At 45.2% G+C, this 21,609-nt stretch overlaps 1 long non-coding RNA gene and 1 pseudogene across 3 annotated transcripts in view; one reads left to right on the top strand and one right to left on the bottom strand.

The window, feature by feature from the left end:
- Positions 1-20,538, top strand: part of LOC308387096 — a 28,631-nt gene extending 8,093 nt beyond the window's left edge. Inside the window, exons 1-3 of one of the 2 annotated variants that reach the window (XR_013969888.1) lie at positions 19,871-20,023; positions 20,101-20,319; positions 20,401-20,538. This is a non-coding gene — a long non-coding RNA (uncharacterized lncRNA). Of the gene's footprint in view, positions 1-19,870; positions 20,024-20,100; positions 20,320-20,400 lie in introns of those variants that run through there. The other variant, XR_013969887.1, reaches the window with a different exon arrangement.
- Positions 16,626-17,352, bottom strand: LOC308387291 (olfactory receptor 1500-like; annotated as a pseudogene). The gene has a single exon. The product of its transcript is annotated as an olfactory receptor 1500-like (transcript).
- Positions 20,539-21,609: the final 1,071 nt, after the last annotated feature.

Genomic DNA, 21,609 nt, shown 5'->3' with positions numbered 1-21,609 from the left:
ATTATATTAATGGTATGGTTTAGTGTGTCAATACAGGTCCCAAATAAATAAAGGTGGACTTTTCTCAACCTGGAATTTTGAGTACAGCAGCAAAACCATAGATTAACATAATTGGGAGAAAACAGGCCAGAGTTTGGCTTAAAATTTTACAGCTTGACCTCCCACTTGTCCCGATCCTGAGAAGAAGCTCAAAGGACAGTCAATCTCCTGATGAAGACCAACAGAACATTGTGGACTTAAAGAATTAATAGCAGGCTGGTAAGAACAGTGTGACATAACTGTTTAAAGGCACTGAATGTGATATTTTGCCAGGCTGGGACTTAATCTAAAAGGAAAATACTGAAAAGAAATGGAGAAGAAACAGATTGTGTTTGCTGGAGATTCAAGACAACAAAGGACACTTTGAGAAGGGTACAGGGGCCAGTGGGAAGGTGAAGCCCAGAGAAGTATAATTGGGTTGAAATTGAAGCCTGAACTCATGATGGTGTTTAGAGATGTCCACCAGAACACAAAAAAGAGGTAAACAAAAATATATAACACACATATACAAATTGTTACATGTGAAATTATTTTTGGAAAGAATCAGAAGTAAGATGGTTTGAATCAGACCTCAGTGAAAAGATGCATGAATTGATGCAAGTGAACCACTAGACAAATCTGTTAGAGAGACAACTTTAGCAGAATGGGTGGCAAAACTAGTAGAAAACAGGGATATTGTTTTGAACTGCCGTGCGACGCTTCTCCAGTCTTTTGCAGATTACAACCAGGCGATTGGTACGGTGGCCCCTAGAGACAAAGCACGTGCAAACTCCAAAACACGTGCAAACTCCAAAACACTTGCAAACTCCAAAACACTTGCAAACTCCAAAACACTTGCAAACTCCAAAACACTTGCAAATTCCAAAACACGTACTGTGGAATACACCAGGCACAAATACATGCACACGCAGGTATGTACTGCCAATTTCCACATTTATTGATTTGTTTGTTTTGACAGCTGACTCAGTCGCACAGCCTGACAGCTCATGAGCCCAGCTGATCTCCTCGCCGCTCCTCCCCGTCTCACTATAAACACAGCGGAGGGAGACCATCATCAGTACATAAACACCATCAGCTGTTCTTACCGGCCTCGCAGCGCCGCCCTGTTGAGCCTTCTGCTCTACTCCTCCCCGGCAGCTGCGCCCGGGGCCACGCCTCCGCCACACACCCCCACCGCCCGTTCGAGGCCGGGGAGCCGTCCGGCGAGCCAACTCCCCCCCTCGCGAGCGAGAGAGGAAATCGGCCACCGCCATCTGTGCCCCCGGCCTATGGATCACCTTGAACTTAAAGGGCTGCAATGCCAGATACCACCGGGTGATCCGGGCGTTGGCATCTTTCATGCGGTGGAGCCACTGCAGCGGGGCGTGGTCCGAACAGAGGATGAATGAGCGTCCCAGGAGGTAATAGCGCAGGGAGCCGACCGCCCACCGGATGGCCAGGCACTCCTCCTCCACGGTGCTGTACCGGCGCTCGCGCTCCGCTAGCTTCCGGCTGATGTACAGGACAGGGCGGTCAGCTCCCCTCACCTGCTGAGACAAAACGGCTCCCAGCCCTCTGTCCGAGGCGTCAGTCTGCAGAACAAACGGGAGGGAAAAGTTAGGAGTGTGAAGCAGCGGCTCCCCACAGAGAGCGTTTTTCACTCGCACAAACGCCGCCTGGCACGGCCCCGTCCACTGGACCAGATCCGGGGCACCCTTTCGAGTGAGATCGGTCAGGGGGCTGGTTAGCTGCGCAAACCCCGGCACAAAGCGACGATAGTAACCCGCCAACCCCAAGAACCGTCTCGCCTCCTTTTTCGTCCTGGGGCGCGGGCAGGATGCGATAGCCGCCGTCTTCTCCACCTGTGGCCGCACCTGCCCGCCCCCCAGGTGGTACCCCAGATACTGCACCTCCCTCCGTCCAACCGCGCACTTCGTCGGATTGGCCGTGAGCCCCGCCCCCCTCAGGGACTCCAGGACCGCGGCCACCCGCAGCACATGCTCCGCCCAGGTGTCGCTGTGGATGATCACGTCATCCAGGTAGGCGGCAGCATACGCCGCGTGCGGACGCAGTACCCGGTCCATGAGACGCTGGAAAGTGGCCGGGGCCCCGAACAGGCCGAACGGGAGTGTCACGAACTGGTATAAACCGTACGGAGTGGAGAAGGCCGTTTTCTCCGTGGCCTCGGCAGACAAGGGAATCTGCCAATAGCCCTTGGTTAAGTCCAGCGTCGTGAAAAAGCGGGCCGTGCCTAACCGGTCCAGGAGCTCGTCAACCCGAGGCATGGGGTAGGCATCAAAGCGTGACACTTTGTTCACCCTGCGATAGTCGACACAGAACCATATAGACCCATCCTTCTTCGCCACCAGAACGATGGGGCTACACCAGGCGCTGTGCGACTCTTCTATTACTCCCATCCCTCAGCATTTCCGCCAATTCCCTCTGCACGATTTTTCGCTTATGCTCCGGGAGCCTGTAGGGCCGTGAACGCACCGTCACGCCGGGCTGCGTCACGAAATGGTGCTCGATGAGGGACGTCCGCTCTCTGGGCCTGTGTGAGATGGTCATCACAAGGGAGGGAGGTGGGAATGATAGAATTTGGCACCTCAGGCCCCAACTCATCTCTCTCCTTCACCAGGCTCACCAGAGAAGCGGTTTCGACCTCTCGCCACTGTTTGAGGAGATTGAGGTGATATATCTGCGCGGCTCCTCCCCTGTCCGACCGAGCGACCTCATAGTCCACGTCCCCGACACGCCGTGTGACCACAAAGGGACCTTGCCACTTGGCGAGCAACTTCGAGCTGGAAGAAGGGAGTAACACAAGCACTTTATCCCCCGGTGAAAATTGCCTGAGTCTAGCCCCTCCTTTATACAGGCGTTGCTGATGCTGCTGAGCCTGGAGCAAATGTTGAGGCTGTCATTTTTAGCATCTACATGGATGTTAAAATCCCCCACAATAATTATTTTATCTGAGCTCAGAACTAAATTAGATATAAAGTCTGAGAAATCAGACAGAAACTCTGTGTAAGGCCCAGGTGGACGATAGATGATAACAAGTAAGACTGGTTTCTGAGTTTTACAGCTGGGGTGGACGAGGCTAAGCATCAGGCTTTCAAATGAATTAAAAGTCTGTCTTGGTCTTTCATTAATTAATAGGCTGGTGTGAAAAATTGCTGCCACACCGCCCCCTCGGCCTGTGCTTCGAGATTTCTGGTAGTTAGAATGACTCGGGGGGTGTTGATTCATTTAAACTAACATAATCATCCTGCTGCAACCAGGTTTCTGTAAGGCAGAGTAAATCAATTTGTTGATCAATTATTAAGTCATGTACTAACAGAGACTTGGAGGAGAGAGACCTAATATTTAATAATCCACATTTCACTGTTTTACTCTTTGGTTCAGATGTGGATACTGTATTGTTCTTTCTTTGTAATTGTTTATGTTTAAGTTGTTTGTTGCTGGGTTTTAGTTTGTTTTTTGTCTGTTTGGGAGCTGACACAGTCTCTATGGAGATGGGTTTTTGGGGGGATAGCAGGAGGAGAGAAGCTGCAGAGAGGCGTGTAAGACTGCAACTCTGCTTCCTGGTCCCAACTCTGGATAGTCATATTTTGGGGGGTTTAATAAATTTGTCCATATTTCTAGAAATGAGAGCTGCTCCATCCAAAGTGGGATGGATGCCGTCTCTCCTAACAAGACCAGGTTTCCTCCAGAAGGTTTGCCAATTATCTATGAAGCACACATAGTTTCTGGGACACCACTCAGACAGCCAGCAATTTAAGGAGAACATGCGGCTAAACATGTCACTCCTGGTCTGATTGGGGAGGGGACCAGAGAAAACTACAGAGTCCGACATTGTTTTGGCAAAGTTACACACCGATTCAATATTGATTTTAGTGACCTCCGATTGGCGTAACCGGGTGTCATTACTGCCGACGTGAATTATAATTTTACTGAATTTACGTTTACCCTTAGCCAGCAGTTTTAAATTTCCTTCAATGTCGCCTGCTCTGGCCCCTGGAAGACAATTGACTATGGTTGCCGGTGTCTCTAGCTTCACATGTCTGAGAACAGAATCACCAATTACCAGAGTTTGACCCCCGGCGGGTGTGTCGACAAGTGGGGAAAAGCGGTTAGACACATGAACGGGTTGGTGGTGTACCTGGGGCTTCTGTTTAGGACTATGCTTCCTCCTCACCGTGACCCAGCCGCCCTCTTTCCCCAGCTGCTTGGGGTCTGCCGGGGAACAGCTAGGGGGGCCTACGCTATCTTCGGCTGCACCAGCTACAGGGGCCTGGCTAGCTATGGGTGAATGAAGGGTGCGAAGCCGAGTCTCCAATTCAGTAATCCTGGCCTCCAGAGCTGCAAATATGCTACATTTGTTACAGATATCATTACTGCTAAAGGAGGCCGAGGAGTAACTAAACATCTGACACAATGAGCAAGAAAGTGCAGGAGGGACAGGTGAAGTAGCCATGGTGCTAACGAGTCGTCTACGAGCTAAGCAAAGCTAGCGAAACAGTACAGAGACAGTGAGTGAATACTTTGGCTATAAATTAGGTAGTGAGTACACAGAAAGTGTGCTTCGGATGAAGCACGTGAAGATTATACTATGAAAAAGAATGTATTTAAAAGTTGTTAATTAAATTGCTAAGCAAATAAGCTACTCAGAAACACCACTGTGTTTGAGCAGGAACAGGAAGTGATACTCTACCGCAGAGCGAGCGAACACCAAGTGACAGCGCCACCAAGCAAATCTGTTCTACTCTTTGGTTCAGATGTGGATACTGTATTGTTCTTTCTTTGTAATTGTTTATGTTTAAGTTGTTTGTTGCTGGTTTTTAGTTTGTTTTTTGTCTTTTTGGAAGCTGACACAGTCTCTATGGAGATGGGTTTTTGGGGGGGTAGCAGGAGGAGAGAAGCTGCAGAGAGGTGTGTAAGACTGCAGCTCTGCTTCCTGGTCCCAACTCTGGATAGTCATATTTTGGGGGGTTTAATAAATTTGTCCATATTTCTAGAAATGAGAGCTGCTCCATCCAAAGTGGGATGGATGCCGTCTCTCCTAACAAGACCAGGTTTCCTCCAGAAGGTTTGCCAATTATCTATGAAGCCCACATCGTTTCTGGGACACCACTCAGACAGCCAGCAATTTAAGGAGAACATGCGGCTAACCATGTCACTCCTGGTCTGATTGGGGAGGGGTCCAGAGAAAACTACAGATAAGCTAACGTTTTTTCCTTTTAAGGAGTTGTTATTGAATTCTATACATGCCACGCCTGTTGTTGTTTGAGTATAAAATAAAGGAAGTACTGACGCCCCGCGCGATTCCTCTGTGACACACACACAGTGCACACGTTGGTGCAGAGCAGATCGGGAACGTGTCGGGGCATCGCCCATGTACATGTAAAATCTTTGAGTCTGTGTTTCTTGCCTCCTAAGAGTTTTCTCCTCACAGTTGGCAACTCTAATAATTAACCTTATGAACAAAATAAAGTTCAACATCAGTAACATCATAGCACCCACCCAGCTGTATAGAAACTCCATCATGCTAGCTAGCACGCAGTACGAAAAAGTCAGCATAACGAAAATAAACTCCACCTAAACTTGGTTCATATCTGACACAGATGGACTGCAGGTTATAACTTCTTACCTGAAGTTCAGTTCACCTGACACTCTCGGACCAGCGGCCGCTTCCGGTCTCTCCTCTTGCCTCCCTTTTCCTTCATCCACCTGCTGGCCTCCACCACTTGCTGTTGTTATTGAATCTGTGGAAGCTCTGCGATAGCCACCACACGAAGTAACGAATAACGAGCCTATCTAAATCCCAGTAACGAGTAACGCGTTCCTGGTTTTGGCATAATAACTAGTTACCATGCTCGTTACCACAATAATAACGTAGTTACTGTAGCGCGTTACTTAATAACGCGTTAGTACTACCACTGCTCATTTTACAGACCCAGCTAGTCTTAGAGTGTCCAACAAGATTTTGACGTGATGTAATATAGGCGAATATTGTGTTTTCCTGACAATGGACCTGACCTCTGCCTTTCATTCTGTTGAACATTATATTTTGCTCGACTGGCTGAGACGTTCTACCTGAGTTTGCATAGCTTCCACCTACAGTACATACACATGCACTTAGTGGGGTTAGGTTAATTGGTGATTACAAATTGCCCATTGGTGTGAGTATAAATGTTTTTCTGTGGTTTTTTTTCTTCTTTTTTTAAGTTTTAGCCTGTGGGAGACAGGTGTCATATCCACAAAACCTTCTGTAAATTAATAGCATTAATCCCACATGAGCCTCGCTCCATATGCAGTTACATGTTGTCATAAATGCTGCCAATGGAGCTTGCGTTGTTTGACAATTTTCTCTCCTTCAAGCAGGTCTGCATGATTGAATCTGAAAGCGTTATGTAAAATTTTTGCTGGAAAATGATCGCAAACTGAGCTTCTCCACATTACAATGGGCTCTGGACAAAGTCACTTATTTGGGACGCAACCAGATAGGGAGTCCCTACCTAAAAGGATTCAGCGAGGTAATCCATTCTAAAATTCTATTTTTGTTTTTTTTGAAATGTCATCATATTGCTGGCAGTAGAAACTTAATGCGACACGACAGGTTCAGCTATCAACAATAAACATGGGGACTGACTGGACTGACAAAAACTTGACTGACTTGACACCAATGTGCAAGATTGCACCTCCACCCACAGAGCAAAAAGGGTGGAGGATGAAAGCAACATCTTAGTTTTGCATGTCTTGTAGGCCATGCAGATCTTTTGGTTGCCAGTTTTTTCTGTGTCTGTTTACAAGCAGTGTGTTAATATGACCTTCTATTGTTTACAATGCAAAGGTCACTGTGAGGAAGTGTGCATACAAGATGCACTGGGCTAACATCTACATCTACTTTTTCTACAGCAGAACAGCAGAGGGTTAATCATATGATTTAATCACATGATTTGCAGCAGGAAACACCACTGGCCAATTTTCTAAACACAGGTTTACAGGCCTGGAGCAGAGCTACTCCATGGGAGAAGCCCTGGAATCTTTAAGAGAGACTGGGCAACTTTATTGTGCATCTCTAATTGTTTTGAATTGACACATGGCAAGGACCATGTGGCAAAAGGGGTTTGTCAGGGTAGTTTTAATTTTTAATTACAGGTGCAGTGACCAAACTGATGGAAGGAGATTATTCATAAGATGCAGACTGAGACCTGGAGAGAAGGCTTCAAGAGCAGCAGATGGGCGACCAGTCTTATCCCCAGAGATAAGAACAAGAGCTATTGAAAAGGCACATGGGTTACAGAGAGAGCACAGCTTGCCTGGTGGGTACGTCTGAAAGTGATCAAAAGAAAGTGGGCGAAGCCGAAATGGACAGGACATCGCACGCTGTTTGACTGAAGGGCAAAGGGGAAGCCGGGTAGCACTGGAGCCAGTGTGCAGTAGCTGAGGAGCCAGGAAGGTCGGTGAAGGAACAAGGAGCAACTTGAGCACCAAAGGGGGAATCGAGCCCTGACTCAAATGAGTTGGAGAACACCCAGACCTCAACCACGGGGGCAAAGTAATCCCGTGGTCTGTGGCCAGGTCTCAGGGTAGTCTCCCCCTGAGACTGAAGAAAGAAGAGGAGGAAGAACGCAGAGACTCACCCCACCCTGGAAAAAGAAGACTGAGTGAATAGATGTTGAAGGTTGTCTACTCCACACCACCCTATTCAAGCAGTTAAACTGATTTTATCTTAGGAAGTGGGAAAAGCATTCACACAAAGAGAGTCTGTCAGGTTTAGGAAACCAGTTTTCCCCCAGGATGAAGGACACGTGTGATGTGATCTCTCATTGGAGAGAAAAAAAGGGGGATTGTTGAGAATATAAATAAATAAACTTAAGTTGTGCGCTATTTGAACACCTTGCCTGCCTGCAGCACTAAAGGACTCCATGAGAGACGTCTGTCTCGCCCTAGCAGCACCTGTCCCTCTCCAGAATTCATAGCGCGGCCCAGCCAATTCCAGCTACTTAGTTTTAATATTACTCTTATTTCTCTTTCTGAGTCGTGTTGAAAATAGCTTCCGTAATATACATCAGAGTTAAAGAGAATATAGTTTGGTCGAAGATCAGACACCAGCGAGGGAGGATAAGAAGGACAGACGCAACAACATTGTCATCCCCTATGTAGCCAGTGTATCAGAAAAACTCAGGAGAGTTTTCTCCAAGCATGACATCCCGGTGTACTTCAGACCCAGCAACACGCTCAGACAAAAACTGGTTCACCCGAAAGACAAAGCGCCAAAACACAGTCTTAACAATGTGGTGTATGCTGTACAGTGCAGCGAGGAATGCCCAGACCTCTACATTGGAGAGACCAAACAGCCACTTCACAAGCGCATGGCACAACATAGAAGAGCCACCTCCACAGGACTTAGCAGTCCATCTGCATCTAAAGGACAAAGGTCACTCTTTTGAGGATGCCAATGTTCCCGTTTGGGACAGAGAAGACAGATGGTTTGAAAAAGGAGTGAAAGAAGCCATCTATGTAAACTGTGAGCGACCATCTTTGAACAGAGACGGTGGTTTACGACACCAACTGTCTGCCATCTATAATCCAGTTTTGAGTTCCCTCCCCAGACGCCTTAACGCCCACTCATATCCTGGGCCATCTGACCTCAGGAATTTGCATGATAAGGTGGGGCCAGGTTTCACAATGAGCTCACCCGAAACCCTGGCTGATTGGGACCCACAGACAGTTTCACACCTTGGCTCAGGCGATTAGAGGATCATCAGGGGGTCCTTTTGTCCCTCTGTGGGGGGATACTCCCACTAGGTTTAAATCTGGGACTCCCCACCATTTGACCTTAGAACTGAAGAAGCTTTTCGGATGAGAGGTGAAACGTCTTCAAGCAACTTAAAGAAGTCCAGACGCTTTTCTTTGCAAGCTCCTTTGACTACGATGACTTGGATGACTGAGAACCTTCACAGACATAGTTGGGGATTGTAATATTACAATATGGCCGTTAATGGGTGTAAGAAGGCCTGGAATGGGAACAAAGAACTGGGGTGCAAGGCAGGAGGACAATCAACCCCCATGCCAGGAAGCAAGAGTTACTGAGGGTGAGGGGCAGACAAAGGGGTCAAACGGACACTACCTTAAAAGGAGATGGGGGTCAGGGTGTCAGCACCCTTGGCCACTGTACTAGTGTATTTCCATTGTGGGGGTGTTTACTGTAGGGGGGAGGAGACCAGAGGTTATAACTGTAACTGTTGTGTGGAGTTCTTTAGATCAGCCTTTAGCATAGGACTGCATAGGATGCAGTGTGCTGATCTCCAGATGGATCTGTAAGAATAATGGGTAATAAAAGGATTGTGTAAAACATGGAAACATCTCAGCGTGATCTCTACCAGGACCAAAAGAATTGCAGACACCGGCGTTGTCTCAACAGTCGCAAAAAAACTTCACCTACTCACACAACCATTGTTCACAGCCGCTCGTCAGTGGAAATGAAGAGCACCTGCTGCTACTTCCTCTTTTATACCCTCCATTGGGTCCCCTGGGTCCTAAAGACTTCCCCATTACACTTATACATATTTTCAGGTGAGAATGTAGCTGTGTAAACTTCAAATATCTGAGCCGACCGACACATCATCTTCAAACCCCCGCGATCTTTCGCTACTCGGGTTAAACATGATATATAAGTCACTTTGATAACTTAAAAATGTTATTGTTTGGCTTTTTCAGTGTTTTTTATTTGTTCATGAGTAAATCGGTTTGGCTGAGATTAAAGTTATTAGATTAGATTAAATTAAATTTAATTATATTAATCCCTCGGGAGGGTTCCTCCGGGGTTTTCACACAGCTGAATAAACGTCAATCAGGAAATGATTAAACAGAAGTTTGAGACGGTCGAGAGTTTACATTTACCCCCGGCCCAACAGCCCTTTTGAATGTCTCCCTAGTATGGCCACAACACCTCACTCTTGGAGCACTTTTTTGCCACATGTATCGCAAACCACGTCTCAGCTGTTTGTGAAGGTAAAATACGTCCGCACATGACTCCAATTACGCTCAGCCATTGCTGTGAGTCAAGGGGCTGCGAGACATTTATACAGCCGTATTTCACACATGACTGAAAGGTGGAAGAGGAAGTAGTTCATTTGAATGTAGACAATCCGAATGTTATTGTTTCTTTCCACTGTGTTCCTGTTAATGATAAACTACAAATTTAATCTAAATTACTAAAACATTGATATTTTAATGTGAGAATCCCACAACTTAGACATTCACATTACTCACACTCTCATTACACATACATATAGGATCTTGGGGGTGGGCACGATACACGGAATCCAAAGTACCATCAGGGTGTACACCCCACCCCTGGCGTCGTTGCCCACCTCTCAATGTTAAATACACGTAGACATTGAGGGCCAGCAGGAGGGACCATGCGCTTACCTGCTGCTCTCTGGCAGGTAGCTCCATGCCCTCCTGGGTTTTAAATGCACCTTAGAACACACATGCATCAACACTACAATGAGCGGGTGGAGGGAGGTTTGGAGTCTTCTCTCACCCCCATTCTCTGCGACCTGCTGGAGCGGGGGGGCTAGGAGGAGGAGTTGGCCGTCCGACTGCGGTCTGGAGTGTGGGGCCTCCCTGCTGCTGCGGAGTCGGGGCGGTCTGCCTCCCCCCACCGCAGGGAAAAGGGTAACACCACCTGGGTCTGGGGGCAGTTCCCCCCCTCCAGGGGCAAGGGTACCTAGACCAGGGGCTTAGAGTACGCTTGGGGAGTGTGATCGTGTGTACAGCGTCTCTTTATGTCTGTCTCCACGTTGGTTGAGTGTGGAGTAAGTGTATATGAGAGCATGAGGGTGGGAATGGATGTTTGTATATGTGTGTGCCTGTATTTCTGTGTCTATATGTCAGGTTGGGTGTCAGGCGCCACCTCTCTGGGGACATCTTAGGCCCTCCAAGGTATGGAGGCCTATCTCCCCCTACCACCACTTCCCCTGCCAGTGGCGGACTCCCTCAGACATCGGTGCGTTGGAGGTTCTTTGTGTCCGGGGATGGGCGTCCAGGTACACACCGGCTCACTCCTTGGCGACTGCTTATCGGGGCCTGGAGCCTGGGGCTTGCTCGGGCCACTTCGGAGGTGGGGTGCCCCCGGCCTCTCGGCCTGGGGCTCGGTCACTCAGGCACGGCTGGCTGCCGGCGGAGCTCACGGGCGCGTCACTGCAACTCCCCCTGGTTTCTGCTCCGCGGCTGCTGAGTGAGCCCTCATCTGGGACTCTCCTCAGCTCTTTCTGGGACAGTGGCGCGGCTGCCCCTCTGTTGGTCTTCCTTGGTCTCTTGTGTTCTGGGGGCCTCTGGATGTCTGGAGTTTTGATCTCCTCCATACCTGCTTCATGCCCTGGAGGATGGGGCTGTGGCCCCCCCACACCCTCTAGCAGATCATTACATGAAGGAACCTTTTAAAAAACAAAAAACAAACGCGTCCATGCTCACAGGTGTACACACGGGTGATCACACCCACAAACTACACCCTTTTTGGCTCCTACCTCAAAGCACACTGTGTTCTGTTGATCTTACAGTGGGGCAAAAAAGTATTTAGTCAGCCACCGATTGTGCAAGTTCCCCCACTTAAAATGATGACAGAGGTCAGTAATTTGCACCAGAGGTACACTTCAACTGTGAGAGACAGAATGTGAAAAAATAATCCATGAATCCACATGGTAGGATTTATAAAGAATTTATTCGTAATCAGGGTGGAAAATAAGTATTTGGTCAATAACAAAAATACAACTCAATACTTTGTAACATAACCTTTGTTGGCAATAACAGAGGTCAAACGTTTACTATAGGTCTTTACCAGGTTTGCACACACAGTAGCTGGTATTTTGGCCCATTCCTCCATGCAGATCTTCTCGAGAGCAGTGATGTTTTGGGGCTGTCGCCGAGCAACACGGACTTTCAACTCCCGCCACAGATTTTCTATGGGGTTGAGGTCTGGAGACTGGCTAGGCCACTCCGGGACTTTCAAATGCTTCTTACGGAGCCACTCCTTTGTTGCCCGGGCGGTGTGTTTTGGATCATTGTCATGTTGGAAGACCCAGCCTCGTTTCATCTTCAAAGTTCTCACTGATGGAAGGAGGTTTTGGCTCAAAATCTCACGATACATGGCCCCATTCATTCTGTCCTTAACACGGATCAGTCGTCCTGTCCCCTTGGCAGAAAAACAGCCCCATAGCATGATGTTTCCACCCCCATGCTTCACAGTAGGTATGGTGTTCTTGGGATGCAACTCAGTATTCTTCTTCCTCCAAACACGACGAGTTGAGTTTATACCAAAAAGTTCTACTTTGGTTTCATCTGACCACATGACATTCTCCCAATCCTCTGCTGTATCATCCATGTGCTCTCTGGCAAACTTCAGACGGGCCTGGACATGCACTGGCTTCAGCAGCGGAACACGTCTGGCACTGCGGGATTTGATTCCCTGCCGTTGTAGTGTGTTACTGATGGTGACCTTTGTTACTTTGGTCCCAGCTCTCTGCAGGTCATTCACCAGGTCCCCCCGTGTGGTTCTGGGATCTTTGCTCACCGTTCTCATGATCATTTTGACCCCACGGGATGAGATCTTGCGTGGAGCCCCAGATCGAGGGAGATTATCAGTGGTCTTGTATGTCTTCCATTTTCTGATGATTGCTCCCACAGTTGATTTTTTCACACCAAGCTGCTTGCCTATTGTAGATTCACTCTTCCCAGTCTGGTGCAGGTCTACAATACTTTTCCTGGTGTCCTTCGAAAGCTCTTTGGTCTTGGCCATGGCGGAGTTTGGAGTCTGACTGTTTGAGGCTGTGGACAGGTGTCTTTTATACAGATGATGAGTTCAAACAGGTGCCATTCATACAGGTAACGAGTGGGGGACAGAAAAGCTTCTTACAGAGGACATTACAGGTCTGTGAGAGCCAGAGATTTTCCTTGTTTGAGGTGACCAAATACTTATTTTCCACCCTGATTTACGTATAAATTCTTTACAAATCCTACCATGTGAATTCATGGATTGTTTTTTCACATTCTGTCTCTCACAGTTGAAGTGTACCTCTGGTGCAAATTACTGACCTCTGTCATCATTTTAAGTGGGGGAACTTGCACAATCGGTGGCTGACTAAATACTTTTTTGCCCCACTGTATGTGCTGCACAATAATGTTTAATATTTAATATTTACTGTCATATTCCCATATATCATTGTGATGTTGTTTATTCTATTACTCTTGTTCTCTTCTGCTTGTTTTCTTTTTTCTTTCTCAGCAGGTGACCCAGGTGATTGATATATGCTTTTTTTTTTTGCTTTTTTTCTTCTTTTTTTTTCTTTTTCTGCTCATTCTGTTGGTTTTTGGTTTTTGCCCTTCTCCCCCGTCCCTCTTCTCAGCTGTTTCTCTTTCCCTCTTTCTTTCTCCCCTTCTTTCCCCCAGTCAAGTCTGTCCCATATTCAGTAAGTGAAAATAAAATAAACAATAAAAGGTGAATCAAATGGACCATTATGGCAAGGCTGGGATGGTCAATTTGGTAAAGTAAATCCGTTGGGCATCTTTCTTTGCCTTTAGACAACAATTCTGATGGCAAAAAAGCCAAACGGGACAGGCCAAAAAAAAAAAAAAAAAAAAAAAAAAAGAGAATATAGTTTGGTCGAAGATCAGACACCAGCGAGGGAGGATGAGAAGGACAGACGCACCAACATTGTCATCCCCTATGTAGCCGGTGTATCAGAAAAACTCAGGTGAGTTTTCTCCAAGCATGACATCCCGGTGCATTTCAGACCCAGCAACACGCTCAGACAAAAACTGGTTCACCTGAAAGACAAAACTCCAACACACAGACTTAACAATGTGGTGTATGCTGTACAGTGCAGCGAGGAATGCCCAGACCTCTACATTGGAGAGACCAAACAGCCACTTCACAAACGCATGGCACAACATAGAAGAGCCACCTGCACAGGACAAGACTCAGCAGTCCATCTGCATCTGAAGGATAAAGGACACTCTTTTGAGGATGCCAATGTTCACATTTTGGACAGAGAAGACAGATGGTTTGAAAAAGGAGTGAAAGAAGCCATCTATGTCCACTGTGAGCGACCATCTTTGAACAGAGACGGTGGTTTACGACACCAACTGTCTGCCATCTATAATCCAGTTTTGAGTTCCCTCCCCAGACGCCTTAACGCCCACTCATATCCTGGGCCATCTGACCTCAGGAATTTGCATGATAAGGTGGGGCCAGGTTTCACAATGAGCTCACCCGAAACCCTGGCTGATTGGGACCCACACACAGTTTCACACCTTGGCTCAGGCGATTAGAGGATCATCAGGGGGTCCTTTTGTCCCTCTGTGGGGGGATACTCCCACTAGGTTTAAATCTGGGACTCTCCACCATTTGACCAACTGAAGAAGCTTTTCGGATGAGAGGTGAAACGTCTTCAAGCAACTTAAAGAAGTCCAGACGCTTTTCTTTGCAAGCTCCTTTGACTACGATGACCTGGATGACTGAGAACCTTCACAGACATAGTTTGGGATTGTAATATTACAATATGGCCGTTAATGGGTGTAAGAAGGCCTGGAATGGGAACAAAGAACTGGGGTGCAGGGCAGGAGGACAATCAACCCCCACCTCCAGGCCAGGAAGCAAGAGTTACTGAGGGTGAGGGGCAGACAAAGGGGTCAAACGGACACTACCTTAAAAGGAGATGGGGGTCAGGGTGTCAGCACCCTTGGCCACTGTACTAGTGTATTTCCATTGTGGGGGTGTTTACTGTAGGGGGGAGGAGACCAGAGGTTATAACTGTAACTGTTGTGTGGAGTTCTTTAGATCAGCCTTTAGCATAGGACTGCATAGGATGCAGTGTGCTGATCTCCAGATGGATCTGTAAGAATAATGGGTAATAAAAGGATTGTGTAAAACATGGAAACATCTCAGCGTGATCTCTACCAGGACCAAAAGAATTGCAGACACCGGCGTTGTCTCAACAGTCGCAAAAAAACATATTTTCAGGTGAGAATGTAGCTGTGTAAACTTCAAATATCTGAGGCGACCGACACATCATCTTCAAACCCCCGCGATCTTTCGCTACTCGGGTTAAACATGATATATAAGTCACTTTGATAACTTAAAAATGTTATTGTTTGGCTTTTTCAGTGTTTTATTTGTTCATGAGTAAATCGGTTTGGCTGAGATTAAAGTTATTAGATTAGATTCAATTAAATTTAACTTTATTAATCCCTCGGGTGGGTTCCTCCGGGGCTTTCACACAGCTGAATAAACGTCAAACAGAAAATGATTAAACAGAAGTTTGAGATGGTCGAGAGTTTAAGTCAGGGCCCGGTTATATTTTAGATAGCAAGGAGCAGACAGCAGAGTTTCACTCCACCGAGGGAGCTCGTGCCGTACTACCCGGCTTTCTTTAGACCGCGAAGGCCGGGTCCTCAGGTGGAAGCAGCCTCTTAATTTGGACACCACCGCTGTTTACCGGCCGGCCAATAATAACGGTGACATTTAACGTATTTTATCCGATAGATAAACCCTGTAAAATGTATTTACCCTCCCCCCCCCGGCCCAACAGCCCTTTTGAATGTCTCCCTAGTATGGCCACAACACCTCACTCTTGGAGCACTTTTTTGCCACATGAATCGCAAACCACGTCTCAGCTGTTTGTGGAGGTAAAATACGTCCAAACATGACTCCAATTACGCTCAGCCATTGCTGTGAGTCAAGGGGCTGCGAGACATTTATACAGCCGTATTTCGCACATGACTGAAAGGTGGAAGAGGAAGTATTTCCTTTTAATGTAGACAATCCAAATGTTATAGTTTCTTTCCACTGTGTTAATGATAAACTACAAATTTAATCTAAATTACTAAAACATTGATATTTTAATGTGAGAATCGATATATTTTTCGTATTTTTCACATTTTTTTAGTATGTGACACGTGGTATTGTACGACTCTAAAAAAATAAATGATTATAATGGAAAGCAGCTATTACAATTTCATTTTACTATGGTCATGCAAGAGAAATTACTCTGGTATTACTTCACTTATATTTTTATTGTTGAATATTTTTTTTTCAATTATATTAACTTGTAATTTCAATTCTATGGTCATTTAGATTCTATAATAGTACCATAACAGTGACACACGCAGGTACTGAAACAACAAATTCAAAGAAAAAAGAAGATTGCTGCTATTAAAACTGACTAAAGTTAAAATAATGTCTACATCTTACTCCTGAAAAATACAGAGGAGCACAATCTCTTTGGTCACAGAAAGACTAAATCTTTTACATCAGATGGCAGAGGGCACTGCAGACATTCAAGTCTAAATCCTTTTTTAATATTTTGTGGCAATTTTGGATGTAACTCGAGTTTTCAGCAACTTCTTTAATGACTCTTTGATCTCCTGTGTCTGAAGAACATAGATAATCGGGTTTAACATGGGAGGCAATACAGTGCTCATAGAAAGGCTTATGATTCTAGCATTTGGATGTATTACACTCCCAAAGATATACACAAATGTAAATGGAAGGAAATAAATTGCCACTAATGAAAGGTGACCTGTGTAGGTTTTGAAAGCTTTCACTCTTTCCCTAAATGTAGAAATTTTTGACAAAGAATAGCCAATACAGCAGTAACTTCCCACGATAAATGCCAGTGGAAACCCAAGAATTATAACTAGTGACGAACGAGCAAATGCACGATTGGGGGTAACATCATTGCAGCCAAGACGATACATAGGACCATGATCACAGAAATAGCTCTGAATAACAACAGACTTACAAAAAGAAAGTCTTGTGAGAAGGCCAGCTGCAATGAGTATAAGAGTTATGGCAAGAAGCCAGAAAAAAGCGATCAAAGATAAAATGAGCCTGTGGCTCACTCTCATTTGATAGTGCAGCGGGTACATGATAGCCATGACTCTGTCAAAGGACAATACAACCAGATTAAAACCTTGCATAAAAATGAAAGTAAAGCAGAAAAACATGAAAGTCAAGCAGTCATTGTAGGAAATATAATAATGGTTAAACAGAAAAATGTCAACAACCTTTGGAACCAAAGCAGAGCTACTTAACAGGTCTGTAAATGCAAGGTTAAAAACAGCAATATATTTAGGACTTCTCAACATGCGATCCAATGTTATTACAATCATCACTAATGTGTTTCCCACCACTGTAAGAATGTAAATAAAACACAGAAAGACAAAATAATATCTAATATTAGGTATGCCAATAAAACCACTTATTATAAAATATGCAGGTCGCACAAAGGTGATGTTGTTCTCAGCAGCTGAGTTAATCAATGCCATGTAAAGAGCTTCTGTTAATCTTCTATAATTCTCTGTACTCTTTTGTGTAGGCTGCCTCTAGTTTGTGAAGGCTAGCTACAAATATAAGCAGAGCAACTTTGTGCTCTGATACTTATAGCAGTACTCTGTTCTCTTGTGTACTGCTCTCCTCATGTGTGTGCATGTGTGCATAGGGTACACAATTCAGCAGCCAGCCAAACACCATTCAAAATACGGGAGTCAGATAATAGCGTCCAAGCTCCAGGTGCTTTATTTTAGGTTGCAGCTGTACAGCAGGTCACAGTGGTTGTATTGGACTACCTGGGTTCACAAGTGTTATCCACCCACTTAAAAGAATAATAAAGAAATAGGCTTGTCCCTTGTCTTCTTGGCAGCTAAAGGTCAATCTCATAATTCCCATTCATTGCTAAGACTTATAATATTATTATTGTTAATAATAATAACTTAATTATATCACCCTTTCGAAACATCAAGTTACAGTGCTTTACAGCTTTACGCATACATGGCTAGAAGGCCATGGTTAGATCCAAAAGGTCGGCTGCATTGATAAGGTGTGCAGGGGCCTGTCCATGTAAAGTTTATATGTTAATAACATAATTTAAAGTGGATTCTGAATTTCACTGGAAGCCAGTGAAGGGAAGCAAGGATAGGTTTAATATGTGACTGCTGGCTAGTTTTCGTTAGCAGCCTTGCTGCTGCGTTCTGAACTAATTGAAGATGAGCTATGAAAGAACTGAGAGATGTACGTGAAAAGTGAATTGTAATAATCAACACAGGAGAAAATTAAAGTGTGTACTAAAAGTTCAAGATGACAAACTCACAGTAAAGGGTTGTTGTTCACAATATTTCTCAGATGAAGGAAACAAGACTGGGTAACCTTTGAAATATGACTTTCAAAATTCAAGTGTTCATCTTGGTATCAAAAAGGATACCAAGGTTTTTAACCAGATGATTTGATGGTATTAGCGAGGGCACTGATGTACTGGCTAACTTTGAATGTTTGGGCCGAGCACTAGAACCTCAGTTTTACTTGAATAATGTTACGTTTCGGTGTGTCAGTGTTTTGTTTTTGCATGACTTATGTATTTCCTGCTTTACTTTGAAAGTCTGTGTTATCTTAGTGTGTTCAGTTTACATTTTCCCTGTCTCGTCAGTTCTAATTTGCCCCAGCTGTGTTTCCCTCCTGTGGTCCATTTCCTGATTGCTCCCTCTATGTATTTAAGCCTTGTGTTTCAGTGTGTCATGGTCGCGATCTCCCCCGTGTTGTAAATAGTTTGGTGTTTTGTTGTAAATAAATAGTCTGTTGTAAATAGTTGTGAATGGGTTTGTTAATACTTTCGTCATGGGATATTTTCGTTTTGGGATTTTGGTGGAGAGCCTTCGTGGTTTTATTTTCCTTATCTTTGTTTTTCTACGTTGCACCCCGGTTGCCTAGGCCGGGGTGTAACAATTGAGATGCAGGAAATCAGAATACATCCAATTAGCAACACATGAGCGGTGCAGATGAGAACATACATTGATTAATATGAATTCATATTACTCATTTTACAGACCCAGCTAGTCTTAGAGTGTCCAACAAGATTTTGACGTAATGTAATATAGGCGAATATTGTGTTTTCCTGACAATGGACATGACCTCTGCCTTTCATTCTGTTGAACTAGAGATGGACCAATCCGATATTACGTATCGGTATCGGTCTGATACTGACGTAAATTACTGGATCGGATATTGGAGAGAAATAAAAAATGTAATCCGATCCATTAAATATCAAAAAAAGCACCTCACAAAACTTGCGACATGGCGTAACTCAGCTCATAAGCGTAGCACCTGTGCAGTGTGTCACGTGATAGAGCAGCTTTGTGTATTTGTAGCCTCGCTACTAAACCAGCATTTCATCTCCGAGGAAGTTATCCCAGAGAGCAGTAAAGCAAGTGTGTAAGTTCATCTCTGAATTTTTTTAAATCATTCCCATGTTAAGCTTAGCAACCGATATATGGAGCAACTGCCTCTTCTCTCGCCCTCCCTCTCCTGCTGCTGCTTCAATCATGAAACTGATTAATTATCAGCTGATCTGCTTTTCTGTGGCGAGTCCGTCTCTCTTGTTTGTTTATCGCCCACTTTGCACCAGTGTTACATCCCCCAGGAGGATGTCTCTTCTCCCTACTAACCCTTTGTTTTGTCCAGGCTCCACCTTCTCTGTCCTGATTGGATGCTGCGCAGAGTCCGGCTAATTGGTAATCAACAGAGCACTATTTAAGGCCTGTGGAGCTGTGCTTCTGTGCTCTCTGGCCATTTTGGTTGCCATACTTGTGCAGGCTTGCATGCCTTTGTATCTTGTATGAGCATTGTTGTTTCATGTTTGGACTGCTTTTAGGGGAGAGCTGCCTTTTGTTTTGACACCCTGTTTTCTCCTGTTTATGTGTTGTTAGGTAGGTTATGGTTATAGGTTGTATATTTTGTTTCTTTGGAGTTAGGTAAGTTTCCTTTATTTCTACATCAGGGATGTTTTGTTTGTGTCATGGTCCGGGTGAGTACGGGGTTTTTCCACTCCGCTGGGCTCCACCTTCAGGCAGAGACTCCAATCAGCTTCCACACCTGGTTCCAATCAAGTCACCAGCATATAAGACCAGCATTCACAACAGACCTCTGCCAGATCTTCTGCTAACTCATGTTAGTGCTAGGCCGCCAAGCCCTTGTGAGAACCCTTAACTACTGCTTTTCTCCTCACCGTGTTTTCTTTGTCATAGGACCCACCTGGCAGTCGCGCTTCCCAACCTAGACTACTCACATCTCCGCCTGGACGCTGGTTCTGTCATCTGGTTGCTTCCTTTCCATCATCGGACTACACCTGCCTGCCTCCCTGCCAAGTCCCTCACTCCAAGCATATTCTGGATCCTCTCTGGACACTCCTCACCCGGAACCCCCTGGACACCCCCTCCTCGCATGACACTTTAAACCTGCAACGCGTAAGCCCTAACCACCATAGTCTAATCCTTCAGCTGTGATTCACTAGACTGCCACTGACTACTTGTCTCCTCTCATTATAGTGACTGCGTACCTCCATCCAAGCCGCTGCCCCTTTTTTCCATTCCCGGATCCATCCGTGAAATCTAGCACCTAGTCATAGCACTCAGAGTTTCATGTTCACAGTTTGGCCTCACAGTTCTCAGTTCATAGCTTCCACAGTTCATAGCATTCATAGTTCATAGCATTCATAGTTTGTTTTTTTTTTTGTTTTTTTTTTCTTCTCTTTCTTTTTCTTTTTTTTTTATAAATATACCCGGAGCGGATTAGGAATCAGGTATTAGACGGTACCGATTGGCACCGTCTAATACCAGATTTTCACTGTATTTGCTCCACTCCCGCTGTCTAATGACAACTTACACATTTGGAATTAAAAACATTGTTAAACAATTAACGGACGGAACAACTTCGTTTGACTAAGATATTTTGAGTTATTTATTACTTGCCTGTATTTAGGGCTGCCACGATTAGTCGACTAGTCACGATTACGTCGACTATTAAAATTGTCGATGACTAATTTAATAGTCGACGCATCGTTTGAAGCTTTGTAAGATCACAAAAGACGCAGGAATAAGTAGTAGGATTTAAGAGTGTAATAACGGACTGAAACAGAAGATGGCAGCACTGCATGTACAAGGATACCAGCTGCCGTTAAACCCCAAAGAAGAAGAAGTAGCTCCGTCTCAGAATTCATAGCGCAGCCCAGCTCAGTTGTCAACAATGGTGGCCGCTAGTTAGTTTTTATATTACTCATATTATTCTTTCTGGGTCACAAAATAAACGTTTAACATATTTTCAGGCGAGAATGTAGCTGTGTAAACCTCAAATACCTGCTCAGTTTATCAAGACACCGCATATTTTCAAAAGCGCTCCGACGTTTTGCGCTCTGACGAGGGTAACAGACGTCTCACCAGCTCGATAGCTAGCCGGGGTTCAAGGCTCACTAGAGCCCGTGAGAACACCGGACTCCCGGCAAATCGTTTTCCAACCCACCGCCGTCTTTCGCTACTCAGGTTAAACATGATATATAAGTCACTTAGATAACTTAAAATGTTATTGTTTGGCTTTTTTTTTTAGTATTTTATTTGTTCCTGAGTAAATCAGTTTGGCTGAGATTAAAGTTATAGTTTTTACACAGCTGAATAAACGTCAAGCAGACAGCTGATTATCAGAAGTGTGAGATGCCGAGAATATACTCAGGTGTCCTGTTATATTTTAGATAGCAAGGAGTT

The sequence above is a fragment of the Rhamphochromis sp. 'chilingali' genome, assembly GCF_963969265.1.
Source record: "Rhamphochromis sp. 'chilingali' genome assembly, chromosome: 19".
Classification (NCBI taxonomy): domain Eukaryota; kingdom Metazoa; phylum Chordata; class Actinopteri; order Cichliformes; family Cichlidae; genus Rhamphochromis; species Rhamphochromis sp. 'chilingali'.
This window is presented reverse-complemented; position numbering and strand designations above follow the sequence as displayed.